Here is a 17809-nt window from a genome sequence, read left to right as displayed (position 1 = left end):
TTTTCTTTTTAATGCTACAGGGTTTTGCAAAGCTTTATGTGCCACCAGCCATAAATCGTAACATCTTTTTTTTTTTTTCTTCAGCTGAATCACTATAGATAATTACAGCCATTACAATCATCCGTTGTTTGCAGGTTGCTTAAAATATTGCTCCTAATATATATTAGTTCATACTTTAACATTGAATTTCATTTGTTTTCTCCACTCACCTACCATCTTGGGTTCTCTTGACATTACAGCTCATATAATTCTATGTCCTCTGCAAATTTCAGTCTCTGACTGCTTGACCCTTTACATGAATAAATATATCATAAACAACACATTAACTAATGTGCTAAACACTGGAGATAATGAAACTGGTGATTTAATTTCTCTTTTGTGTCTCTTTTCAATTAACTTGGACCTAATCCGTGATAAAACTTTTCCTCTTGTCCCATGAGTACCTGATTTTACTGTCAAGAGCTTTTAAAAATAAAAACCCCTATAATTATATTTTTATATAATTTTATATGTTTTTGTTATATAAAATGAAGTATGTAATTTAGCTCTCCTTAGTAGAAGATCCTCTCTTTTTGCACTAGCACTGTACAAATTAGGCACAAATTCATAAATGGTTTTTAATATTTTCCTATATCATACCCTTTCAAAGTAATTGTTTTTGACAACTGTTACCCATGATTTTGGAGTCATAGTTAGGATAAGCAGATTTGCAACCCTGCAGCCTTTTTCATTTTCAGTTAACTACTGCATAAAACTCACAGTTCAGCTAGATGACTCCAGGGCTCCTGCAGAACTCATGGATAACTATATCTAGGCCTAATGAAGTACGGCTTTTCAATTTATCAGTTTGTTCCGGTATTTTCTTACTACTTATGTTCAGAAACTTTGTACTTGACTTCCATCTCCTGGAGAAAAGCGACAAAATAAAGTATTTACCTGTTTTTTAACATTGTCATCTTTAAAAATCCAGCCATACCACCATTTCTTTCTTAACTTTCTCTTTATTTAGACTTTCAAGAATTGTTTATGTCTTTGGGTATTTACTTTTCATAGACTGCTTTGGAGTCCTCCTAACTTACATCTTATATTTTTACCTTCCAGAAATTTTGTGCTTTTCTAGGAAAGAAGGATTGAATAATACAGAAGAAAGATTATATCTGTCACTGACAGAGGAAAATAGTATATTTATGCCTTACAGTATATGGATCAGTATATTTATTCGTTGATTTATAGTACTAAGGTATTCTTATCAAAAAGTTAATAATTTTCTAAACATACTTTAGATTAAGTGGGATGGGGTAATGGTGGGTGGATCTGGCTAGAAAATCCTCAGTATTGCTTTTCCAAGAGACATCAGGGAATGTATTGATAGGACAAGGAGTAATGGCTTTAGACTGAAAGAGGGAAGATTTAGATTAGATATTTAGAAGAAATTCTTCACTCAGAGGGTGGTGAGGCACTGGAACAGGTTGCCCAGAGAATCTGTGGATACCCCAACCCTGTCTATGGCAGAGGGATCGGAGTTAAATGATCTTTAAGGTCCCTTCCAACCTGAGCCATCCTATGATTCATTCTATGATCCCTGGAGGTGTTCAAGACCAGTCTGGATGGGGCCCTGGACAATTTGGTCTAGTGGGTGGCATCCTTGCTCATGGCAGGGAAGGTGGAACTGGATGGTCTTTAACGTCCCCTCCAACCCAAGCTATTCTATGAGTCTATGACTTTATGAATTTTTGTTGCCACTTTCAAATTCTAACCACTTCAGGATTATTCCCAAAGCTCATGTTTGGGATTTTTCAATGGGAAAAAGGGTAAAAGTGTGGTAAATTCATATTTACTTGCATTAAGAAGGTAATGTTATCTATATCATATTATTATAGGAAAATTCATAAAGTACCTTAAGATCTCATATGCAAATATAATCCTTCAAAGTCCACAGATATTTGAACTGACGTTTTAAATATTTTGTGGAAGACTTCAAAATACAAAAATGAAAAATATCTTCCTATTATATAAAATATCTTGTGAGATACTTGCTATTTCAATAGCAAATGGAATTTAAAGCAAGTTTCTTCTTTGTGAGAAAAAAAAAACATGTAAATCAGTAATATTATGATTTTTCCTCATTGATGGAGTAGATATAATTTCTGTTTCACTTCCCCTCCATCAGTCTGTTTATCCTGTGCACATATGCCTTTTCCATTGAGCTGTTCTCCTTCCATAGGACAGTGTTTGATGTACAGGAGAATAGCAATTAAGGAGCATTTTAGTAAACTTCAGAGGAAACTGGGAATTCTGCTAATCATCCTGTTAGTTCTAGAAAATGACAACTTAGTATCATCCATACGTAAGGGCTATGCCTTGCTGTCCTTAAGAAATATACAGGACGATATATTCCTTAGAATCAAGGGACACAGCCTATGCAGTATCAGATCAAGTTGAATTAATAAATTGCTAAAAATGTATACATTTTCAGACCAATGCAAGCATTCTGTAGTCACAGAAATGTACAAGAAGATGCCGATATTTATGCCTATTATTTGTGCATTAATTAATTGCACTGAATTTTTCAATTCAAAAGTCGTTTATAGCAAGGACATTTTCTACACACGTGCCAGCATTTTTTCTGCAGGAATGTTGTACTCATATAATAAGATCTTTCTTTGACTGAGGATTATTTAAGGTCTTCTAAAATGTGTATTTATTTTTCTGTATTTAGATTTCTGTTATTTTGTTTTGTTTTGCAAAGAAGTTTAATTGAAATCAAAGCAGAAAGTTCATCTAAAATATACCCAATGCAATCGTTTTGCTATTGAGAGCAGTTAAATAGAATAAAGTATGTTAACATGCAAATACATAGGTCAGGTTTTCAAATCCAGTTTAGCATTCCCAGTGTCACTACAAAGTCCACCAGACAAACACGTCACATTTAAATTGCAGGAGTGTTGTCTGTATCTCATCCACAGCATTGTTAAGCTGCTCCCATATTAATGGTCTTAGAAACCATGGAGATCAGGTCGTGAAAAGTTTTGGTCTACTGGTACTCCTGTTGATTTGCATTGTTCTACAGAAGCAGGCTCAATGATAATACCTATATACAGTGCAATGAGAAGGATTATTAAACAATCGTGTTAGTAACAGAAATAAATGGCATGGTACAGATTTAGAAGTAATTACAATGACTGTGATTGTTTTACACCTAGCACTGTGATCAGATCAGGAATTCATATAAAAATTCTGAGAGATCTCATTTCATGTGTCTCTTCCAGTTGCTGTACACTGTTCCGTATGACTGCTTTGTGTCAGTGGAGCACGAAGCATCTGGGAGACATCTTTAATACAATCATTACTTAGGTAGGGTAGCAACAGATAGAAGTTCCTCCCTCAGATACTGGTAATGTTGTAGCTACTTAAGAACCCCCTAGCTGTTTGACGTTACGTTGATTATTTTATTTCACTGAGTTAATTGCTTTTAACCCCCTCTGTCCTTGCCACCTTTCTACTGTGTTGAAGTCTCTGACAAAATCTGTCATGAGCAAAAGGAACAAAAAATTAAAATTGAAAAGCTTATATGTACTCCAAGGCAATACGGAGTATTGGAGTGCTGAGTACTGTATGGCATATTGTTAAGCCAAATCTTAAACGTACTACAAAACAAACAAACAAGTGCTGTTGCAGATGGTTGTGCAGAGTATAATGAATCTTGCTTATGCACTTTTTTCATATCATCACCTGTATATGCATTTTAAAGCTACCACATTCACTAGTTATCAGTCGTTGTCCTACATACTGATCCTTTAACTGCTTTTCAGCACATTTCATTTGCTTTTTTACTCTTTCTTTACTCTACATTTTGTGGTTTTGTTTTTGTTGGTTTTGTTTGTTTGTCTTAATGTTATAATAAGGAATTGTGATCTCTTTCAAAATCTTCACATATTGAATGAGCCTATCTATTTTCCAATTCAAAATACATTTTAGGCCTCTACAAGATGCCAAAAATAAGGGGTTCATATTATGTATTGATACTAGGTTCTGTGTTTCTTGTAAGAAAGAGACAAAGTAGTCACTAGCTGATGAAATGTGCTTAAGAAGTAAGAACTTGAGGGAAGAGCCACTTCAAGCTTAACTCAGGCCAATGAACTTAGGCGAGTAGAAAGGAGATGCAATTTAAAGAATTGGCAGAGACCATTATTGTTTCTCATACGAAGGTTATTTGTGTTCTGACTTGCAAAATGTTGCATGTTGCCTCAAAGACCTGGTGTCTGCCTCCCAGGAATTTTCCTGTGCAAGTCCAAGGCTGAGATAGATTACAGAAATTAGATAATTTATCTTTATGTCAAAACCAGTGTATATATTTTACATATTAGATTTCCATTTTAAAAGTGGCTAAAGGGCACTGTCATGTAAAAATCAAAATCAATAGATAAAGTGCTATTGACTTCTTAATTTACTTTTAAATAAGAATTTAGACCCAATTTTGCAGTACTTATTTTTCAAAACATTTCAAAGAGTCTCACCATTAAGAACATCATAAACGAAATGTTAGAAATCTTAGAAAAACATACTTCAGATTTCTGAGAAAGATTTTTTTTCCCACTGGAATTGATGTTTGTCAGAGTATTTCTTCCTTCTTTAACAGAGCAGGGAACACTATGTCATGCATCACATCTTAAGAAGAAAAAAACGCAGTTAAAACCAGCACTTACAGGTGTGAAGACACCTTCCTCTTCTTCCTCCTCCTCCTTTCACTCCTCCTCCTTTTCTTCCTTCTCCTAGCTCCTCCTCTAGGTGGAGCTACAGATCTGCAAGTGAGTTTATTAGGAAGATGTTTATCATTCCTTTACTAACATTTTATTTATTTCCTACTTTCTCAAGGGTTTTCAGTGAGCCATTGTTTTCTCTTAATGACTAACAGATTATTTTGAACAGTTCAATATAAAACAGAGAATAAATGAAAAGAAAAGAAGACACTTTCATGGTTTGAATTTTGGAGCTTGTTCAGAAAGTGAGGAAGAGAATTAAAGAGGTTATGGAATAACTTTTGAAAAAAAATACGCAAGTGTGCTTAGATTTGAAGGATAATCAAGATGCAAGATCATGTTTGTTTAATTGTTTGTCTGCTTTCTGATGGCACCACTTTGCACATTATAAGAAAGATTTTAGTAGGTTATATTTTTCTGTTTTAATAGGATTCTTTTATTTATGCACTCGATTTTGGGGGATGATTTCTTTTGTCCCTAAATATCAAGGCTCTGTTTTAAAACCATGCTCCACTTGCAATTTAATTCCCTTCCTTCCTTACTAGAAAACATCAAAGAATTAGAAAGATTTTTTTTTCTTTGAACTTCCTAAGCAACATCAAAACATTCTGAAACACCCTACCTGTTGTACATGATTTTTCCTTACCCACATATCCCTCCTTTCCATATCCATTGAGCTTCACAGAAATTCATAAACACAGAAATTCGATTAATTTAAATGCAATTTCAAAAATCTTCAGAGAATGTGGCTGTGTTCAGGAGTCCTCAAGAAAGAAACAGGTATTACAAGTGCCAATGTAATGAAACTGCCTTCAATAAAGGGGACAAGAAAACTTACCTTTGGGATGAAATGGATTCTTCCCTGATTTCTTATTTTCTTTTCATCTGTTTCTTCTTTCAGTGAAGCATTACCTCTTGCCTGCAAGAATAATAGGAAAAAAGAAATAGAACATTTTAGCAAAAGAAAACATCCCTCCTCTCCATCTTTTTGTAAAAATAAACAAACAAAAAAAACCCCTTATTTTTATAAATAACATTGCAATCAATACACAGACTCAAATTTGTACTTTTCAGTAAGGTCTGTCATAAGTCTGATCTGACAAGAAATGTTAATCAGTGTTTAAAATGATAGAAATAAAATACAGAATTCATTTCCTAACAAAAAATAAATATATTATAATAAATTACAAATTAAAGAATGTATTTCTCTTCATTGTGCAATTTAAGAAGTATTTTTTTTATAGGAGGAAAGGTTTTTTGTTATTTTTTCGTCTGTTGACATGTTTTTGTAATCTATCTGCTAAGCTGGTCAACAATAGTCAATAAAAGCTAAAGAACACAACAATCCTTTTTTCAAAGTAATGTAAAAAGTGTTTAAAACTGACATGTAACTCTGAACTGATAATTCTGTTTCTGGATTTTCTATTGATTTCCTTCATGCCTTTGCATGAATGTTCTACAGCGAGTGCAGCACTGCTTCTTGCACGCTCCTCACCTGGTTGTATTGACTGTTTGTGAAATGAAAGCTGTAGTCTGTCTAATTTTTGAAAGGTATAAAAGATATAAATTCTGTCACCTATTGTATTTCACTTTATGTAGTGTTTTGCAAATAGTGAAGTGCTATAGAACAGTACTCAAAAGCATTGTGAATGGCTCTTGAGAAGTATCCAGCACGTACTGGAATTGAAGGTATGAATAAATAGACATTGGTAAGATATACAGTATTAAATGTAGAAATATTAATGTTCAGAGTTTCAACATATCAGTGTCTTATATTGAGGAATTTTCAGGCACATGAAATTTCTTATATAAGGCAATACTGTTTTCCTAAGTGGCCTACCTCCACTTAAAACAACGGGTCAAATTATAGTCAGAAGCACTGCCCCACCCACTTTGACTCTACAAGAGTCACGCAGGTTTTCAATCAGTGACTAAGTTCATGTGACGACTCATATAGCAAAAGAGAACTTATTTAAAAATTCTTAAAAAGAAGACATCCATTCGACAGATATTATTGCAGCACTCAGAAACAAGGTAAGAGATAAACATGGATAAAAATTATTTCTCATGAGGTGTCAGTGGTATAATCTATATGAAACAATTACTTTATTCATTTAGAGTACAAAGTTTTCTCATGGGCCTTGGAAGAATGTTTATGGACTTCAGCTTAGTTAATCCAGAGGAAATAAAATCTTTAATCTTTTAGAAGATTTTAATGTCCTTCTTGCTTTGTAGCCACTAATTTCAGGAGACAGGGGAGGTAGTTATGGTCTAGCTGATGGACATATGGTGTAGCAAAGCTCATTAGCTCTGCTATCCTTAGCAGAAAAGTTTAGTACTTAGGGGTTCATCTGTGGAGAGAGAAATGCTGCAAGAAAATTACTGAACATTGTGTTGCATTTCTGTATGGCTTGGAGCTTCTTTCACATATGATTGGGCATCTGGCTGATGGTCACTAGGAGCCCTCAGGCTACCCCAGCAGTTGAAAAAAAAAAAAAAACCAACACTGCCACCCTGTCTGTATGTCGCTTGCTGTCACAGGAACAATACCGTAGCAGAAGAGAACACTTGCAAAAGCAGGACACAGGACAGGCTTCTGTACAGCTCTCTTCCTTTGGAAGAAGTACTAGCCTTCACTCTAGGCTGACAAGCAGTATCTTCTCTCTCATCACCCCAATGAGTGCAGAGATTTACTCCATCCCATTTGAGAAAAATGGAAGCCTATGGCATTGCAATACAAAATATCATCATGAAACTTTAGAAAGGTATCATTGGCTACTAAGAATTAGCTGGACTATACCAAATCTGCTGCCCCATAAACTGCCATCTTATAGTCAGACTTCCACAGTATACTCTCATTACCATTTCAAAGGATATTGAAGTTTGCACTTACTTTCTTGGAAGAAGGCATCAATAGGTGATCATAAAAATCTGAGATTTTGGCCATATTGCCTTATCATCATCATAGCCTAGTTTTTGGGATCAGGACATCAGGTTCAAATATTTGTTCTAATTTGAGGATTCTGCATGTAGTCATTTAACTTTCCAGATATACTAAGGGCACTGTATACAAAACTGAGTGTCCCACGTAGAGAGAATAAATGGTCACATTTCACTAAAATGCCAGGGTTTTCTGAGAACAAAACATGCCCAGTGCATGTTCTGGCACTTCGCTTCACATGGCTATATGGTCACTTTGATAATATTTCAAATTAAGCGTTAAAATTGCCAATATGGAAGCAGTTTCACAGTGCATCTGTATCTGTCTAACTAGAAAAACATTCAACAAGCTCGAGAAAATTTTGCTAAGTGCAAAAACGTGAGTGCATGTGCTTGTGCCACTGTTTTGGTTGGTTTGGTGCTTCCATTGTCTTGTAAGTTCACAGGAAAAGTAAAGGGATGGGTTGCATAAGGGAAGTCATCAATAGTAAATTGAATGGTATTGACTGAGTGAGCTACCAACTCACAGTCATCAGCAAAAAGAAGCTCACTAATGAAGAAATCAGCCACATGTGTCTGCAGACCGAACAACTTGCATCAGTAAAAAACTGAATAAATATAGCTCTGCCAATGGCACAAATTGATTCCATCTGCACAACAGAGACAAGATGGAAAGGAGTATGGAAACCATTTATGATATTAAAGAGCTCTTAACATTTTCCACCTCTAACCATCATCTTATTACAGAAGACTTAACTATGTGAGAAATAGAATTTGCAGGGCTTCCACTGGTCTGCAAAAGCTTCAAGAGTCCCTTGCAATTTACATTGTCAAAACCTTTAGTTAGGTCAACAGTCAGACAGCAAAGCTGCAATTTGACTTGGTGCTATTAGTAAGGCTCTAAAGGTCAGGTGTGTAGTGTTACTTTCTTACTAATTCCACACTGAAGTTTTGGGAAGACAGATTAAACAAAACAGAAATTGAGTTGCTCAGTTTAGGCACGCTAGGATTTTCCTAGCATCAGAGACCAGAAAAGCCAAAATAATTGTCACAGTTTGCATCATGATTATTTGTAATAGATACTGTTGGTTTCTTTGAATTGCTGTGAAATTGACTCTTGCTTTCAGATAATGTGGAAAGACCAGGTAGCTTTCATGTTGCTCTTTTATAAATGTAATTTGCCATCAGGTCTTTTCCACACCTATATTGTACAAAGGCAGTACATCACTGAGTGTGTTGGTTCAATGTCAAGACATCGTAAAAGAATGAATTCTGGACTGAAAAATTAAACAAGTCATCTTTGCATTTGGAACACAGGAGACTACAAATTTCGGGCTATGACAAATTTCTATCACTCCCAGGACTGTGACTAAGGACTTTTTCTCTACACTTCCTTTGCCAAACTATTAAGTGAGTGTATATGTTTTATTTATTGAGTGTGTATGTTTTAACAGGCATTAGAGGTGTAACTCTTGACCATGCAATGTATAATATTGGTACAGGGAGTGCACTGTGTAGTTTGATAATAACAAATACAGGTTGAGTTTTGAGCTTCTTTTCTCTAGTAAATGTTAGTGATTTCTCTGGATTCAATGCCATTCCAGAGTTCTTTCATGAACGATGTTGTTTTTATGTTAAGATGAAGTTAATTTAAAATGTGTCTATATCATTTGTGTAATTACATTTTAGGTTAAGGGACAACTACTTCTACTATGTCCAAGACTGTATTGGGCAACTCTCCTACATGTAATGTGTACTACTATCAAATCTTATTACCTGCAGCTGCTGTTTTTCTGTTTGTGTTTTCAGCTGACAATCCAAAATTCATGACAACGCTTGAAGACAGAGGTATAGTTCCTGAAAATTGACAGAGCTCAGGATAAGTTAGAGGAATTGAATTAGAAGAAAAAATAACAGCAAGCAATGTACTCCTTTTTAGATTTTTAGACGAAAAGAACGGTCTGTTTTTTTGCCACAATTACACAACTGTCTGGAAAAAAAAATGGGAAAGAGGGTTCTTCTGTTGAAGTCCCCTGAAATAAAGAAAAAGCTGATTTTAATTCAGGCTGAAACAAGAAAAAAAATAACAAAAGAATAAGTATATATACCACTTCTAAATAAATATACATATCCGTATATGTTGAATGAAATATTAATAGATTCAAAAATGAATCAATTAAGAGATCCACTTTGATTTTTTTTTTTGTTTTCTTAAAGCTTTTAAAACAGCAGTTGTAAAGCTTTTGTAAAGCATTTCTAATAGCTGTTCAGTGGGAAAAAATGCATTTATGCATTATATCATAGTTGTCTGATATGCATTATTTTCCCCCAAAAGGTTTGAAGCAATGTGTCCATCTCTGAACATGTGCAGAAGAAGAAAATTGAAGCAGTTTTCCAATCTAGTTGCTGGACTGCTGGTGAGGTACTGATGGCCATATCCCTTCCAAATGTAGTAGAGTAAAACACAGTAATGATAATAAATAGATAAAATACAGTAAAGAAAATTGCACTGTGCAAGTAATGGATAATCTACATATACACATCATATCTAAATCATATTCTAATACCTCTTTGTAAAGTATCCTTTCAAAAAAAAAAAAAAGCGTTGGTTATCTCAGTAGTATCTCCAAACACTGGGTCCTCAGTTGTATTACTCTCTTACCTACTCTTTATATTTTTTATAATTTCCACTCCCCCATGCTCATTCTTTAAGATTCTTTCCAAAAACCAAACATCTTTCCTTACCCTCCCCACTTTTGCCTCACCTTGCTTCGCTTCTGCCTCCTGTAGAAATAAGACATTTAGACAAAATCCCAAGGGCACTGACCTGTGAGGTTTTAAAGGAAACAGGAAAAAAAAAAATTAAACTCAACATCCATTGATAAAAGTCAGAGTTTCTTCATGTTATGACGAGTTGTTCTATCAATCAGGAGAGCCAAGAGCCATGTCTAGCACCTGTGTAGCTAATAAGTGGGGTTAGACACAGGCACATGACATTACACAGCCACAAATGGGACATACTATGATGTGTTCTAATGCTTTCTGTGTTGGCATGTGTTTAAATGACTGATATGTGATCATAAAATCACATCAGTTCTCAAATCACATACAATCAGTTCTCAAATTGAGTCTGTGGTCCATAGAAAACCTATTTGCCACTTAGTACTGTCCTCCTCCCATTCCCCCCAGTCCTGACTTGAAGACGGCTGAAAGGGAGGGATTAGAATACATTTTAATAAGAAAAAAGCATTTTGAGAAAGGGTGAAGTGTCAGTGTCTTCACAGCAAGCACAGGGGCTGGCCCTCAGTTTTTGCCTTCAAACCTCAGTTGGTGCCTTCTGACTTGTAAAAGTTGCAGCTCATGGCTCTGTGGGGTGACATAGCCTGAGGCACGTGCCTCCTTCTGTGTTTCATGCTGCTGTCACTTACAAAGAACAGTTATTTCGGAGCTCTGCAGGGATACCATTTCTCCTCCTCTTTGAAAGGGGGTAGTTTTGTGTTCTGCCAACCACTTTAGGTTGGCAGAACACAAAAGATATGTCTGTCCTCTTTGCTGCTTTCCTCTCCCCTCTCGTTGGGAGAGCAGAGGCAGTGACAGTACCATGATGAATTGTTTGGCCCTGCCAGCAGCAATTAGCTGTTCAAACAGTTGATTCTGTTCCCTAGGGAAAAGCTGGTAAAACAGATGAAAGCATCGTGTGGACTGGACTTGATCTGTGGACTACCTGTAGAACCCGCAGAACTCATCAGCATCCCCTCTACTGCTTATATTCTACTTGATGTAAAGGTATACGTAATTTAATTTTAAAATTTATATTCCTTTAATGAGGCAGAGTGTTTTTCATAAGGATGTTACTTGTAATAGATATAGCAGTTTTGTCAGGGTAAAATGATATGTGCCTTTGACATAAAGTGCTTCCTAGTGGGCTTAGTGACATAAATATTTCTACTGCTAGAGAAAGCTGTAAGAAAGTCCACTAGTAAAAATCGAAGAATATGCTAAATAAGATCTTAAACAAGCCTGCATTCAAAAATAATAAAGTTTGATGACTTAATTTACAAACTGAAAAGAAAGCAAGGACACCATGTTTATGTAAATGTTCCACTTACATTTGATTTATTATTTCTGAAGACTGAAAGGCCAAATCCCAAGGACTTCAGTGGAGGTTACACGCAGGATTCTGGCAGAATTACACTCCAGAGTAACAGTTAACTACCTTTTAAGCACTTACAAGAGATATTAGAGGGTTAAACATTCAGCTTGTAGCTGTAGCATTTAAGCTTGAGCTTGGGAAATTTAAATTCAATAAACATCCTAGCTAAGTTCTTTTAGAAAACAAGTCTCATGCATTTTTATGTGCTTCTGTATTATTTAATATGCTACACCTTACTTAGACTTAGGTAGAGTTCTGAAAGAAAATAAAAAATACAACTGGGCTAGCTTTTAGATGCACTCTGCCAAATATTATTTTGCCCTGGTCATGTGTAGGGTGCTATCATTAGTGTTCCATGCTAGAAATTTTGTTGTTGTTTGTATTTCTTTGTTTTTGTGCCCTTTGTTATGACCTTGGGCCTCAAACCGCTCATTAAAAATTAAATTGCTTATTATAACCTGGCTTCATTTTCCACTTTGATCAGAAAGCACAATAGGTTCTGTAAGTGGCTTTAGCCATAAAATATTCTGGTAATGAGAATAGAAAAGGCAAGTTTAATAACTTTAATAACAAAACAAAAGCTACGGAAAAACCACCCAGAGGATAATAACAAACATTTTGTCTAACTAAAAGATAAACCTCTATGCAATGTGAAAATTCTGTTTTCTGGCTTATTAAGTGAGCATCTTTTACAATTTGAAATCAGTATAATTTCCACTCCTTCTGTGGTTAGTGCTCCTCTCCCATCAGTATGTGAACATAACAGCATTATTTCATTTGTGCCACAATTATTTGAATTCAAAGGAGGAGATAAAACTGCCTAAAATTATAGAGAAATTTTGTTAAATACTGTTCATTACTAATTTTTTAACTATTGCTCATTTTTATTATGTTCATTCATTACTTGCTATCCAGGAATACTTCTGGTTATAGACTTTTATCTCAGGCATTTTTTTCACCCAAAGACTTTGGAATGGATTTTTGAGCAAGCACAAAAAAAACTGTAATGTGAAAGCACAAATCTACTTAGTCTAGTCTCTTGTTTCTGACTGGGTCTAGAGGAAAATATGAGTGTAGAAAAAAATGTTTTGATACTCTTCCAGCATACTAACCTGGATTTCTGTGCCCTTCTGCTACAGTGATCTATCTCTTGCCCAAATGATATACCCAAATGATCTCAAATAAAAATATTCCCGTGCAAACACAAATATTTGGTTTTAATTTTTCCCTTTCCATTAGTCTCCTTTTTAAAAATTTTCACACATCCTGAAAGGTGTCAAACCGCTGCAGCTTAAGTGACCAGTCACAAACCACAAATGATGGTTCAGCTGAGCAGAGCATAGGTAAGTCTTGAATTGTGTATCATTATAAGTTTTGAATTGCATATCATTCTGAGTGGTGAAAACACACATAAACTGTAGCAAGAGGTGGAAAATAGTTCATAAGTAAGAGAATTGATCAACAATGGCTATCAAAAACCAGTAACCAGTCTGTTAAATATAACTTACACCTTTAATAAAAATAAATTTGCTCTTACTAGTACACTAACTACTGAAAGTTGAACTAAAATTGAGATCAGTATTACTTTTAAATAAATACATCAAGATGAAACATTTATTTTAATATCTCTTCCTAACTTTACAGCTAACAGACGTGGTGGCAAGCTTAACATTTAACAGGAGCAGTTGTTCCTAGCCTGGTCTACCAGTCCTTGAGAAAACAAAAGAGGCTTTAAGCATTGTCTGGATCCATAGAGAGATCTTGAAATTAAATAGAGAAAAACGTTTTAAAGAAGTTTTATTTCTGTATATTATTTTCAGCTTTTTTGAGCATGTTATACATGAGAATTTATTTTATGTCAATCAAATCTTTTGGGTTTGGAACTTTACAGGAGTAAGTTCAAGGCGGAAGCAAAATATTTCATAATTATATTTGTCCTATTTGTAAATCTCCTTACAACCATCTGGAAAGTTGTTGAAAAAATATATATTTTAAGTGCATTGTGTTATAAAGGGTCCTTTCCTGATAGATTGTATAATAAAGAGCCATTTTATAAATAAAAAAAAAATTTAATACCCATAAGTTTAACAAATGATTTAACTTCAAAAACAAAGCTGTCTTATGGATGGACTGCATTAATAGTCAGCAGTCAGTTGATAATATAGAACATTTAGAGAGCTCTGAATTTGTCTCTGGATATTAATACCTGACTGAATTATTCAGTTTTGCAATCTACTATTCATATATATATATTTAAATGAAGACATTTTCCTTGGAAAACCACAATGGCCTAAATCAATCTCTGATTTCTGTAAATAGCTTGAATATACTTCTCCACATGATGTGTACACTGAATGCAGAATAATTTTTAGAATAAATCTATTAGAATATTTCAATGTATACAATCTACTAGTATATTTCAGTGTACAAATACGTATTTCTATATACTATATATATTATTAATATAATATATATTTTATACAGAGAGATTTTTTATACTTTCATATTATTTATGGTCACATTTTGTTTTATGGGTGATTTCCTATACGATGGTGATTATGAATGCACTAATATTTTTCAGTCTCAGGCTGAATGTTGTATTAAATCATTTATATTCAGAACAATATTTGGATATAGATCAATGATTTGAAATAAGCTTTGATCCATCATTTAAAATTTTACATAGTTTGCATATATATTTTATCTAATTTAATGCTTTTGACTGCTTTTTGTATTCATTGTGAGCAGATCACTTATTAAGGAAAAAATGATTCAGTTCTCAAATTCTCCAACCACTGCTACTCATAAGTGATTATATTAAACTAGTTTTAAAATTAGGGCAGAATATCAATAACTTAAGGATAAGAAGAAATAGTAAGCAAAAAGCGGTTTAAAAAACAGAGATTTGAAACTAAGATGTATGTGAAAAGATAATGAAGTCGATATACATATATTTTATTGATATATATTATCATATACGTACACACATGATTGTACATGTATATAAAATTGACTTTAAATATACAACCAAATGAATAAAGGACAAGGATATATTCAGTATTTTAAAAATATGGGATAATTCTGAATAATGTAAAGTATTTTATCTGAGCCTATCCAAGAGAACCCTTTCTTATCATGGGAAATACGGAGAGCTGGCTTTATGGTTTGCTCCATGTATGCTGTAACATATGGGCTGCTTTTTGATTGCACTGGCTTTTGTCCTCATTGTTAGGTTTTGTAAATAAAAGCTGAAGAGTTTTGATGTATCATACAACATTAGCAGTATCTAGCAATACTTAGATTAATTGTTCCTCACACTGAATTATAGTTCTCAGGATAACTGTCAGTAAACATACAACACTTCACAATGTCTCTATTTCAGCTGACACTGAAGGTATATGCTCACATGCAAGCTTGTGGTATATCCATCCCAAATCAAAACTCTGTAACTTATATCTAGTATCTGAAAAGTTACTCTTGCTTAGGTATTTACAAATTTTCTATTATTTGAGTTATGCAAGAGTTAAACTTCTGCATTCAGTTTAACAGGTAAAAATACAAGTTCAAGCTCACAAGTAGGCAGTTCCACTGAACACAGCAGAATATCAGTCTTCCTAGGATGCTTAAATAGCATTCTGGTCTGAGTTTAGTGAAGTTGTATTATCTTAATTATACCATTGGTAAAACAAACTGCATCGCTTCCCTCCCCATCTATTATTATCTTAAACAAGACTGAAATTGCTTTATTTCTTTTCACCCTGGAAGAAGGAAGTCAGCTAAAATTCTCTTCTGGAAAAACAAAGCTGTACTCTTTTTGGTAGGAGGTTTGTACTTCTTTATTTCTGAGGTAACAGTTGGAAAAGTTGTTCTGCAGGTAGGCCACATTCACTTGGCAGAGGGAACGTGCATTTCTAGTGTATTGCGTTGCTTGCAAAAGACCACTGGTTTGAAGTAACAGGAAAGGATTTGGTCTATTGAGTCAAATCAGCTTCCGATTACTTCTTTTTTCTGTGGAGGCTACCCTGTTGTGTTGGAATATGTACCTGCAATGCTGTTCTGATTATCAACACACTGAAGAACCAGTGGCTTGTTAAAGGCCAGGTAGCTGAAGGACTGGTAACTTTCTGCTCTTTCTCTTCCTCTTATCTACCATCCTAATAATTGCCATTAAGCATCAAGAGTCTATATGTGGAAGTGCCTTTATTACAGGCACAACAATAGTTGCTTTCAGCTATTCTAACACCTGAAACTGGGGTTCACAGTTGTCTGACTTTACCATGATTGTTATCATGGTGTTTTGCCTTTCAAAATTATTTTGTCTGTGCCTTTCTCCCCATTTTGACACGTTTATTCTGAATCTCCAGTGAGACTGTGTGACTCTCTGCCATTTTCTGTTGCTGTATGAAAAACATAAGCATAGTTATGGCTTTTAGTTTTTCCCATTATCAGATTTTAATGTATTTTTGCCATTTCCTTTATGCGCTATTTTTAAGCTTATCTATAATCATCATTAACACTTTGTGGCAGAATATATCCAGAAAGATGCTAAATGTTTAAAAGACTACCGGCATCATTCAGTAGAATCAAAATACCCTTTGGCAGAAATAATAGATTATACGCTATTTGTATTATACTGGATGAATTAGAATTTCCATGAGAGCCTTTTAACATGACACAAAAAAGCACTGATAGCTAAAGTGCTGGAGAGCACAATCAATTTTTTTAAATAAGAAAAATATTGGCTTTGTTACCTTTTCAAGGACAAAAACTTTTCAAGTGACCTCTATGGAAAAAATCATTAGGAGAGGTTTCAGGCTCTTGGAAAAACTTTCTCTCGGTCTATGAAGAAAATTTCATTTAGAGTCAGAAGCAGAACATGGGCTCTTTTACAGTGCAATTACTTAATCAGTGCCACTGAAGATTAGCCTGAAACGCTGCATAACTGAACATAGATCATTCGTCCTTACAAAAACAGAGCTCATTTCATTTAACATATCTGAAATAAAGCCCATCACTTTTCACTGTCATGCCGTACTCCACAGTACCTAATTTCCTTCAATAAGAGTTTTAATATAATCAAAAGATATACTGTAAGTTGGACCCAGAAACACATCATTGTCCAAGAACTTATTTTCAATTTCTTATTTTTACTCACATATTATTTCATCTTTGGAATACTTTTGGCATGGCTCTTGTTTACTCAGAAATTAAGGTCTATGTTATCCCTAGTGACATTTCACGTAACAGTTCAGGTGATTACTGGTTTAAATTAAGTGAAGGAAAATACTTTTCATAGTGAAACACAGTTTTTGCAGATTTAGTGTTATAGTCCACCACAGATAGAACTTGAAGTAGAAAGCTGGTATATGTGAAGTAGTAACCCACACTGAGCAGTCCTATGCTTTTTATGTTTTTGTAAGGTACCAGAAGTTATGTTCTGTGTACAAAAATGAAGCAGTTGCTTTGTAAATATGCATTTCACTTAAGCTATAAAGAAAATTACTAATGTTCATAAAGTAATGCAAATGTCTGCCAAGAGAACTCTGCTTTGCTATTTTTATATGATCTTAAATAATACTGGTAACAAACTCTTGTCTAGTGATCTGCAAAGTTTGCATTTCTGCCTGCTCATAGGCCTGTTGAGAACCTCAGATTCATTACAATGAACAGATTTGAAGTTTCAAGTGCTGTGGAAGAAGAACATGAAGTGCAGTATTTCTTTTATATCTTACCAAGTATGCTAGATAATGTTGCAAAATCCTGAAGGAAAAATCTTGGGCAATTCTCATTGTTCATAGATCACTTTTCAGTTCATTCAACAAATGAATTCTATATTCATTGTTTTCTTTTATTATTACTTATTACTTATTACTTATTACTTAATACTTATTACTAGGACAGCCATTAGCTTTAGTGCATTATCAAAGATTAAATCTTTGTGGAGTAAATTCAGACC

The 17809-nt window shown here is 34.3% G+C and overlaps 1 protein-coding gene across 15 annotated transcripts in view; it reads right to left on the bottom strand.

Moving 5' to 3' along the window:
• The window catches only part of LOC106035227 (uncharacterized), a 143678-nt gene that overhangs the window by 41090 nt on the left and 84779 nt on the right, over positions 1–17809 (bottom strand). For 11 of the 15 annotated variants that reach the window (XR_010831204.1, XR_010831203.1, XR_010831202.1 and 8 more), the window contains 4 exons: positions 10466–10527; positions 9477–9557; positions 5599–5679; positions 4707–4802 (listed from right to left, as the gene is read on the bottom strand). The gene's annotated coding sequence lies outside the window, so the exon portion shown is untranslated. The other 4 variants (XM_066996198.1, XM_066996200.1, XM_066996204.1 and 1 more) reach the window with 4 other exon arrangements.

Source organism: Anser cygnoides, chromosome 4 (assembly GCF_040182565.1).
Source record: "Anser cygnoides isolate HZ-2024a breed goose chromosome 4, Taihu_goose_T2T_genome, whole genome shotgun sequence".
NCBI classification, from domain to species: Eukaryota; Metazoa; Chordata; class Aves; order Anseriformes; family Anatidae; genus Anser; species Anser cygnoides.
Note: the sequence above shows the minus strand (reverse complement) of the source record. Positions and strands in the feature narration are given on the sequence as shown.